Source organism: Lolium rigidum, chromosome 5, assembly GCF_022539505.1.
Source record: "Lolium rigidum isolate FL_2022 chromosome 5, APGP_CSIRO_Lrig_0.1, whole genome shotgun sequence".
NCBI lineage: Eukaryota > Viridiplantae > Streptophyta > Magnoliopsida > Poales > Poaceae > Lolium > Lolium rigidum.
Window position 1 is genome coordinate 215,557,030 of NC_061512.1, and position 10,346 is coordinate 215,567,375.

Genomic DNA, 10,346 nt, shown 5'->3' on the forward strand with positions numbered 1-10,346 from the left:
TCATATTCGTCGAGTACTTTTCGGCTGAAACCTTCGAGATCTACTTGCCCTCTACTTCTAACTAAACCCTAGCCTATAATCCATAGGCATTGACAAGTTAATCCCTTGTCAAGGTGGACCTCACTTCTGGGTTCTCGAGGGTTTCTTTGCGCTGCCTGAGCATTAGCATGCCCTGCATATCTCAGCATTGCCTGGAAATTTCGACAATCCTTCTGCAGATGTCCTGACTGTCTTTTTCCGTTGCTATCGAGGAAAAAGTGCATCTGACACGACCCGTTCATCATTTCTTCGGGAGACACAAAAGGCCTCTGGAACCTTGGCCCGCTGTTTTTCCTATTTTGTCGAAATTCGTCTCTGTTGTCACTTCGTTGCTCATTACTTCTCCGGTAGTCATCTCGATTATTTCCTCCGCACCGGCTCGGAAACCAGCCGAAATTTGACCTGGAGCATCATAATTCGAGTACTGCCGAGGAAATCGTCGCCTTGATTGATAATTTCGGCCGCGGTCCTCCTCTGGCGACCTATGCCGTTTGTTGTGGACAGCATCTTCTCCATCTACACATCTATTTGCTATTTCCATTAATGCAGATACTGTCTTTGGATTGGTTCTTCCCAAATCTTCGACAAAATCTCCACGCCCGATCCCTCGCGACAAATGCATCTATTGCCCTCTCATCGATATATTTTCTCGCCGAGTTTTTTATGATGTTCCACCTTTGGATATATTTTCTCACCGGCTCGTCCGGCTTCGTCGACACGCCCGTAACTCCTCTAGAGACGCGGGCTTCTTGCGAGTGGATCGGAAATTCTTGACGAATATGTCCTCAAAGCTATCCCAGCTGCCGATAGATCCCGGCGGAAGCTTTTTGATCCAAGATCGTGCAGCTCCACTTAAGTGCACCCGAATACTTTGCATGGCCGTTGCCCTAGTCCCTCCAGACTAACTTCACCGTCTCGAGGTAATCAACTAGCCAATCCTCCGGATCTTGCAAGCCGTCGAATTTTTTGAAATGATCAGTGCAACTTAAATCCCGAAGGGACTCGAGTTTTTCGTACTCTCCTTGTGAAGCACGACAAACCGCACATATCCTCGTCGTTTAATTCCGGGGAATGCCGATGTTCCCTTTCGCCTTGCCGTGCTCGTCTACCCTTGCTTGTGCTGCCGTATCTCTTGCTCCACTTGTTCCTTCGACATTTGCCGCCGCTGCCGCCGTAGGTCGTGGACTATTTCGCCTTGCAGCCTCCTTCCGGCGGTGTTGATACAAACGCCGTTCCCATGGCTTCGGCTCCCGCCACCGCCATGTTGTACAAAGCCTCCCTTGGATCTCCCGGAGGTGGCCTCGGATGCAAGGATAAAGGCTTGTATCGCCATATACCCAGCTTTCCGGTGTCTTAGGGATAATATTCCCTCTTGTGTCTATCGACATAAAAGACATGTCGAGATTTTGAACCAGGGACTCTCTTTCTCCTTCGAGTATGTGTTGCAATCCGGACCTTGCTCTGTTCCGAGCTTCTCTATGGCTATCTCCCGAGGTTCCGGATTGTCGACTTAGCTCTCGCCCTCCGTCCGCTTGACGCGGAAGCTGCCTCCTTTCTTCCGTTTAAAGCTTCGTCCGTTTTTCCAGCTTCTCTTCCAGCTCCGGCGAGTCTATATTGATAAGCTTGCAGCTCTTGGACCGTAGCAGCTTGTCGTCATTGGCTCCGAACCATCTAAAGCTTTTGCAGCTCTATCCCGTGCTGTTTGTGGAAGTTGAACTCTGACGCGTGGTGTGGGCCCGACATATTTAGTGCCCATATCTCTCCTTAGATCTGAGGGATCGACATAGGGATTGCCCAAATCGTCGAAAGCCTCCGATGTTTCCTCTTGATCGCGGCTTGCATCTCCAATGGCAAAAACTTGATGATATTTTGGAGTTCTCACTTTGCTTGGTTCGGTGACACCATCATAGAGTTTGGTGAAGACCTTCCCAATAGAGGTGGATTTGTCGATGAAGTCGAAGCTGTCAGTGTCGCTTGAATCATCGCTTATATAAGAGTCCGCCGATGATTCGAAGGACATGTCGCTGAAGATTCCGGCGAGTTTTTCACTTGCCCTCGCTCGTCGATGAAGCGTGGCGACGAAATCTCCTTATCGCCGGACTCGACGGATGATACTGAGTTTGAGAGATCAGAACCACCCGACGAAAATCTCGACGAGATCGGAACTTCGAGACGATACACTCCTTCTTTCTCGACGCGGAAATCGAATTTTCCAAACGTCATCTTCATTGGCTCCTCCAGATACGCATATGCATCCAAACGGGAGGGCGGGTGAGGAACAAAATCAACAAGACCAGCTTCGATCCGTTTACCTCTCGTCCATGATGTTGCTTGCTACCGATGAAGTCGACGATCTTGAACGTGCCATCGAGATCAGCTCCTTGTCGCCTCTAGTTCCCACAGACGGCGCCAATTGACAAGGTATTAACTTGTCAATGCCTATGGATTGTAGGCTAGGGTTTAGTTGGAAGTAGAGGGCAAGTAGATCTCGAAGGTTTCAACCGAAAAGTACTCGACGATTATGAAAACTAGGGTTTGTAGACAATGATTCGATGATCTTCGCGTCCCTCGACTCCCCCTTATATAGGAGGCGGAGCCGAGGGATTCGTGTGCCGCATAAGTTACAAAGTCCGGGAAGGTTTCAAACTCATCCCGTAAGATTACAAATAAGACTTTCTATTACAACTCTAACTTTCCTTAATAACATCTTGGGCTTCCGAATCTCCTTATTCTTCGAGTAGTGGACCTTCAATAAACCCCGGGTACTATCTTCGGCAGGCCCATTAGGGATGCCTATGTCATGCACGAAATTGGTTCTTGTGAACTTGAAGATATTGATGTGGTTATTCGGCTGGCTAATAGAGAAACTATCTCTCCAATTGGTATTGTTCGAGATGTGGAAGTTCTATGTGGTAAGATTAAATATCCTCGCCGACTTTTTGGTACTTGGTTCTGCTCGCTAGTAAATATTGTCCTATCATTTTTGGTAGACCTTTTCTAAATACTTGTGGAGCTATTATAGATTGCAAGAAAGAGAAAATTTTGACTAAATTTGCTGGTGAATCTTATGAGTTTAACTTCTCTAAATTTACCAAAACTCCTTATAAAATTGATTCGCCTAATAGTGATTTTAAAGTTGAACAAGTGTGCATCTATTGCTCTTGCTCCTAGTAATCCTTTGCAAGTAACATTTGGAGAATAGTGAGAGTGAAGTTTTTAGGGAAGAAAGAGATGAGCTTGATGAAATTTTCCTTCGTCAACCTATTCTTAAGCATGATTTACCTGGTGGAAGATCCGGGTACAACACCACCACCAAAGGAAGATCATGCCTTTGATTTAAAACCATTGCCTGATAATCTTAAATATGCTCATATTGATGATAAGAAAATATATCCTGTTATTATTAGTTCTAAGCTTTCAGAGTTTGAAGAAGAAAGGTTATTGGAAATACTGAAAAAACACCGAGGTGCTATTGGCTACACTCTTGATGACTTGAAGGGGATTTCTCCCTCTATTTGCCAACACGCCATTAATATGTAAGATGATGCGAAGCCTGTTGTTGAACCTCAGCGTCGTCTAATTCATAAGATGAAGGATGTGGTAAGAAATGAGGTATTAAGACTCCTTGAAGCTGGTATTATATATCCTATTGCCGATAGTAGATGGGTTAGTCCCGTGCATTGTGTTCCTAAGAAAGGAGGAATGACTCGTTGTGCCTAATGATAATGATGAGCTCATCCCTCAAAGAGTACTTGTAGGGTATATAATGTGCATTGATTATCGAAAAGTTAATAAGGTTACTAAGAAAGATCATTACCCTTTACCATTTATTGATCAAATGTTAGAAAGGTTGTCTAAAAATACCCATTTTTGCTTTCTTGATGGTTATTCTGGATTTTCACAAATTGCTGTTAAAACTAAAGATCAAGAGAAAACCACTTTCACTTGTCCTTATGGAACTTATGCTTATAGGCGTATGCCTTCTGTTTATGTAATGCTCCTGCTACTTTTCAAAGATGCATGTCTGCTATTTTTCATGGCTTTTGTGAGAGTATTGTAGAGGTATTCATGGATGATTTTTCTCGTCTATGGGAATTCTTTTGATAATTGCTTGCGAAACCTTGATAAAGTTTTGCGTAGATGTGAAGAAACTAACCTTGTTCTTAATTGGGAGAAATGCCACTTTATGGTTAATGAAGGAATTGTATTGGGACATAAAATTTCCGAGAGAGGTATTGAAATTGATAGAGCTAAAGTTGAAGCCATTGAGAAGATGCCCTATCCTAGGGATGTTAAAGGTATTCGTAGTGTTCTTGGTCATGCTGGATTTTATAGGAGGTTTATTAAAGACTTCTCCAAGATTTCAAAGCCTCTTACTAATCTTCTTCAAAAAGATGTACCTTTTGTTTTTGATGATGATTGTAAGGAAGCTTTTGAAACTCTAAAGAAAGCCTTAACAACTGCCCCTATAGTTGAACCTCCCGATTGGAACTTACCATTTGAAATTATGTGTGATGCTAGTGATTTTGTCGTAGGCGTTGTTCTTGGACAGCGAGTAGATAAAAAACTGAATGTTATTCATTATGCTAGTAAAACTCTTGATGTCTGCTCAAAGAAATTATGCTACTACCGAAAAAGAATTGTTAGTCGTACTCTTTGCTTGTGATAAGTTTAGATCTTATATCGTTGATTCAAAAGTTACTATTCATACCGATCATGTCGCAATCGGATACCTTATGCAAAAGAAAGATGCTAAGCCAAGGCTTATTAGATGGGTACTTCGTTGCAAGAATTTGATTTACATATTGTAGATAGGAAAGGTGCCGATAATCCCGTTGTCGATAATTTGTCTAGATTGAAAAATATTGCTTATGATCCTGTTCTCGTTAATGATAGTTTTCCAAATGAACAATTGGCTGTAATAAAGGTGAGCTCGCGAGACAGTCCTTGGTATGTTGATTATGCTAACTTTATTGTTTCCAAGTACTTGCCTCCAACCTTTTCAAGTCTCAGCAAAGGAGGAAATTCTTTTATGACTTGAGGCATTATTTTTTGGGATGACCCACACTTATATAAAGAAGGAGTGGATGGTATTCGCGAAGATGTGTTCCCGAATATGAGCAACAAGAGATACCGAGTAAATGTCATGGTAGTGCTTATGGAGGACATCACGCCGGAGATAGAACCGCGCAAAAGGTTCTACAATCAGGTTTTTATTGGCCAACTCTCTTCAAAGATGCAAGGAAGTTTATTTTATCTTGTGATGAATGTCAAAGGGTTGGTAATATCTCCGGACGCAATGAAATGCCTATGAATTATACTCTTGTTACTCGAACCGTTTGATTGTTGGGGATTTGACTTCATGGGACCTTTTCCCTCTTCGAAGGTAACACTCATATACTTGTTGCTCGTTGATTATGTTACTAAATGGGTGGAAGCCATACCTACAAAAAGTGCCGATGGTGAGACCTCTTTAAGAATGCTTTTAGACATTATTTTTCCTAGATTTGGAGTTCCTAGATATATTATGACAGATGGAGGTTCTCATTTTATTCATGGTGGTTTTAGAAAAACTCTTGCTGAATATGGTATTAATCATAGAATTGCTTCCGCTTATCATCCTCAAACTAGTGGGCAAGTAGAACTATCAAATAGAGAAATTAAATCTATCTTGCAAAAGACTGTTAATAAAACTAGAAAGAATTGGGCTAGTAAATTGAAGGAAGCACTATGGGCTTATAGAACTGCTTATAAAAACCCCATGGGAATGTCACCTTATAAAATGGTTTATGGAAAAGCTTGTCATTTACCTTTAGAACTAGAGCACAAGGCCGGTTTATTGGGCTGTTAGAGAACTAAATAAAGATCCTAAACTAGCCGGTAATAAGAGGTTGCTGCAATTAAGTTCTCTAGATGAATGGAGAAGTGAAGCTTATGAAAATGCTAAACTCTTTAAAGAGAAAGTTAAGAAATGGCATGATAGAAGGATTATCAAAAGAGAGTTTAATATTGGGGATAAAGTCCTATTGTATCGGTCTCGTCTCGGATTCTTTGCGAGGAAATTACTCTCGAAATGGGAAGGACCATATGTTGTTGAGGAGGTGTATCGTTCAGGAGCAATTAAAATTAGTTCTCTCCAAGGCAATGCCACGCAAGTGGTGAATGGACAAAGACTCAAGCATTATATCTCAGGTGATTCTTATAATGTAGATGTTGATGTTATTCGAGTGGAAACACCAGAGGCTTTCATCAAAGGTCAAATTGACAGTCCGCCATAACTCGACTTTGAATAGGTAACAGTACAGGTAATAAAAAGTTCGCGATTTACTTTCCGAACAATGTTTTTGCTGTTTATGGAAAATATGAAAAATTACGAGATCGAAACGGAGTGGAGGAGATGCACGAGGGCGTGCCCCCATAGGCCGGCGCGGCCAGGCCTTGGCCCGCGCCGCCCTATGAGCTGGCCGCCTCGTCGCCCCTTTCCGACTCCGGTTCGACCTGGTACTTTCCTTATGACATAAAAATTCCTGCTATATAATCTCCCGGACCCCTGGAGGTCCGTATATTGTTTTCTCGACGTGTTTTGTTTCAAGCTGTTTCTGCCAGGATCTATTTTCAATCTAGGAGCACCATGGCCTCCAACAATAAGGGCAAGGGGCTTTCGGATGAAGATATTCAAGATCCCGAGTGGAAAGAGGTGGACGAGAGCGTCAAGGAAGAAGATGAAGAATAAGTGGAGGAAGACTCGCGCGCATACCCGCGTGCTACTGATGCGTGTAGTTGACACGTCCGTTGGGAACCCCAAGAGGAAGGTGTGATGCGCACAGCGGCAAGTTTCCCTCAGTAAGAAACCAAGGTTTAATCGAACCAGTAGGAGTCAAGAAGCACGTTGAAGGTTGATGGCGGCGGGATGTAGTGCGGCGCAACACCGGAGATTCCGGCGCCAACGTGGAACCTGCACAACACAACCAAAGTACTTTGCCCCAACGAAACAGTGAGGTTGTCAATCTCACCGGCTTGCCGTAACAAAGGATTAACCGTATTGTGTGGAAGATGATTGTTTGCAGAGAAAACGAGTAAAGAACAAGTATTGCAGACAGATTTGTATTTCAAGTATTAAAAGAATGGACCGCGGTCCACAGTTCACTAGAGGTGTCTCTCCCATAAGATAAAAGCATGTTGGGTGAACAAATTACGGTCGGGCAATTGACAAATAGAGAGGGCATAACAATGCACATACATGACATGATAAGTATAGTGAGATTTAATTGGGCATTACGACAAAGTACATAGACCGCCATCCAACTGCATCTATGCCTAAAAAGTCCACCTTCAGATTATCATCCGAACCCCCTCCAGTATTAAGTTGCTAACAACGGACAATTGCATTAAGTATGGTGCGTAATGTAATCAACAACTACATCCTCGGACATAGCGCCAATGTTTTATCCCTAGTGGCAACAGCGACAACACAACCTTAGAACTTTCTCATCATCGTCCCGGTGTCAATGCGGGCATGAACCCACTATCGAGCATAAATACTCCCTCTTGGAGTTAAAAGCAAAAACTTGGCCAGAGCCTCTACTAGTAACGGAGAGCATGCAAGATCATAAACAACACATATGTAATAACTTGATAATTAACATGACATGGTATTCTCTATCCATCGGATCCCGACAAACACAACATATAGAATTACGAGATAGATGATCTTGATCATGTTAGGCAGCTCACAAGATCCAACAATGAAGCACAATGAGGAGAAGACAACCATCTAGCTACTGCTATGGACCCATAGTCCAGGGGTGAACTACTCACTCATCACTCCGGAGGCGACCATGGCGGTGTAGAGTCCTCCGGGAGATGAATCCCCTCTCCGGCGGGGTGCCGGAGGAGATCTCCGAGGATCCCCCGAGATGGGATCGGCGGCGGCGGCGTCTCGCAAGGTTTTCCGTATTGTGGTTTTTCGCATCGGGGGTTTCGCGACGGAGGCTTTAAGTAGGCGGAAGGGCGAGTCGGGGGCCCGACGAGGGGCCCACACCATAGGGCGGCGCGGGCCCCCTTGGCCGCGCCGCCATGTGGTGTCGCCACCTCGTGGCCCCACTTCGTATGTTCTTCGGTCTTCCGGAAGCTCCGTGGAAAAATAGGCCCCCGGGTCTTCGTTTCGTCCAATTCCGAGAATATTTCGTTACTAGGATTTCGAAACCAAAAACAGCGAGAAAACGAGAACTGACACTTCGGCATCTTGTTAATAGGTTAGTTCCAGAAAATGCACGAATGTGACATAAAGTGTGCATAAAACATGTAGGTATCATCAATAATATGGCATAGAACATAAGAAATTATCGATACGTCGGAGACGTATCATCTACCGTCGCAAGCATCAAAGTGGTGGATAACCCTTTTAGTGCAAACAGGAGCGCAAGAATTCGCACCGGAGGAAGGGTTCCACGTCATTACCTAGCTCCAAAGACATCTTCTTCAGGCACTTACCATCCCTTCCGCAATCTAATCTACAATAATCAAATTGAAAGAACTCCCAAGGCAGCATTGGCTAGCAATTGGGATATAGATCGTTCTAACACTGCAGGAAGGACGAAGCCTGAAGCTGAAGGGTGGGGAAATAACTCCAAGAATTGGGACTCACCGTCGGACATACTTCTTAATCGCGTCGAGCACAATTCGGAGATGATCCGCAACCTCATGTACAAGATTGATGAGCTTCAGGAGCTTGTGGAGAAGCTTGTCGGGAATTCATCACCACCATCGCCAAAGGAGTAATTCATCATCGGTATTGGCATCCCCTTGGTTTGTTCCAAGCTTGGGGGAGTGCCGCGGTATCACATCATGATTGTTTGTGCTTACAAGAAAGATACATGATTGTTTCTATCACATGTATATTCGTTTGTTTCCCTCAACTTTTGTGCTTGCTAATTAACCTTGCTAGCCAAAGACCTGTACCGAGAGGGAATGCTTCTCGTGCATCCAAACCTCAACCCAAACCTATGCCATTTGTGTCCACCATATCTACCTACTACATGGTATTTCCTGCCATTCCAAGTAAATACTTCGTGTGCTACCTTTAAACAATTCAAAATTTATCATCTCTTATTTGTGTCAATGTTTTATGGCTCATGAGGAAGTATGTGGTGTTTTATCTTTCAATCTTGTTGGGCAACTTTCACCAATGGACTAGTGGCTTCATCCACTTATCCAATAATTTTGCAAAAAGAGTCGGCAATGGGGTTCCCAGCCCCGATTAATTAACCTTCATGATACTACAAATAGACACTCCTCCATGGTATGTGATTGTTGGACGGCACCCGAGGATTCGGTTAGCCATGGCTTGAGAAAGCAAAGGTTGGGAGGAGTATCATCTAAATAAAACTAAAATAAAAAGGCACTCCTTCATGGTATGAGATTGTTGGCAGGCACCCGAGGATTCGGTTAGCCATGGTTTGTGAAAGTAAGGTTGGAAGGGGTGCCACCCAAAATGAAAATGTCTTAATGGGAGCCGCTCTTCGAGAGTTTGTCTGGCAAGGGGGTTAGAGTACCCGCTACCAGTCGTTGACAACAACAAACACCTCCAAAATATTACTTTTATTCTCTTTATATGATTTCAAAACTGAAAAAGCTCTAGCACATGATTTAATCCATGCTTCCCTCTGCGAAGGGCCTGTCTTTTACTTTATGTTGAGTCAATAAACCTATTTCCCTCCATCTCAAGCAAGCATTTGAGTTGTTGTGATCAAACCATTATATTGTGATTTGCTTCATCATGTCTTTTACTCTTCCTTGTTTAGTACAAGTTTTATCTGAATGAATATAGCTTTGAAAGTTATCAATGATCATTATGATTGAGTATGCAAGATGAGCAATATAAACTTTAACATGAGAGCGCTGCTTGATAGATAAGAATAACTCCGTTAATTGTTCTCTGACCAAGAACGAAGTTTGCCATCACCAACTATGATTTCTTTTGCACCTTTATTTGTGATTACCTTATACTTGTTTCAAGTTGAGTTATATGAGGAAGTTGTTCACTAGAATGTCTTGTGTGAATGAATATGATGCTTCTTGTCCGTATTTGATTTATCGACTCTTCACTCCATAAACATGTGGTCCTCGTTTACCGAGTTCGGTTCGCTTGGGGACAAGCGAAGTCTAAGCTTGGGGGAGTTGATACGTCCAATTTGCATCACTATTTTATATCATAATTTGCTCGTTATTCATTGATATATTTCATATTTGGAGATAATACTTATGTTATTTCATCTATTTTGCATGTTTCATGATTATTGGAGGAT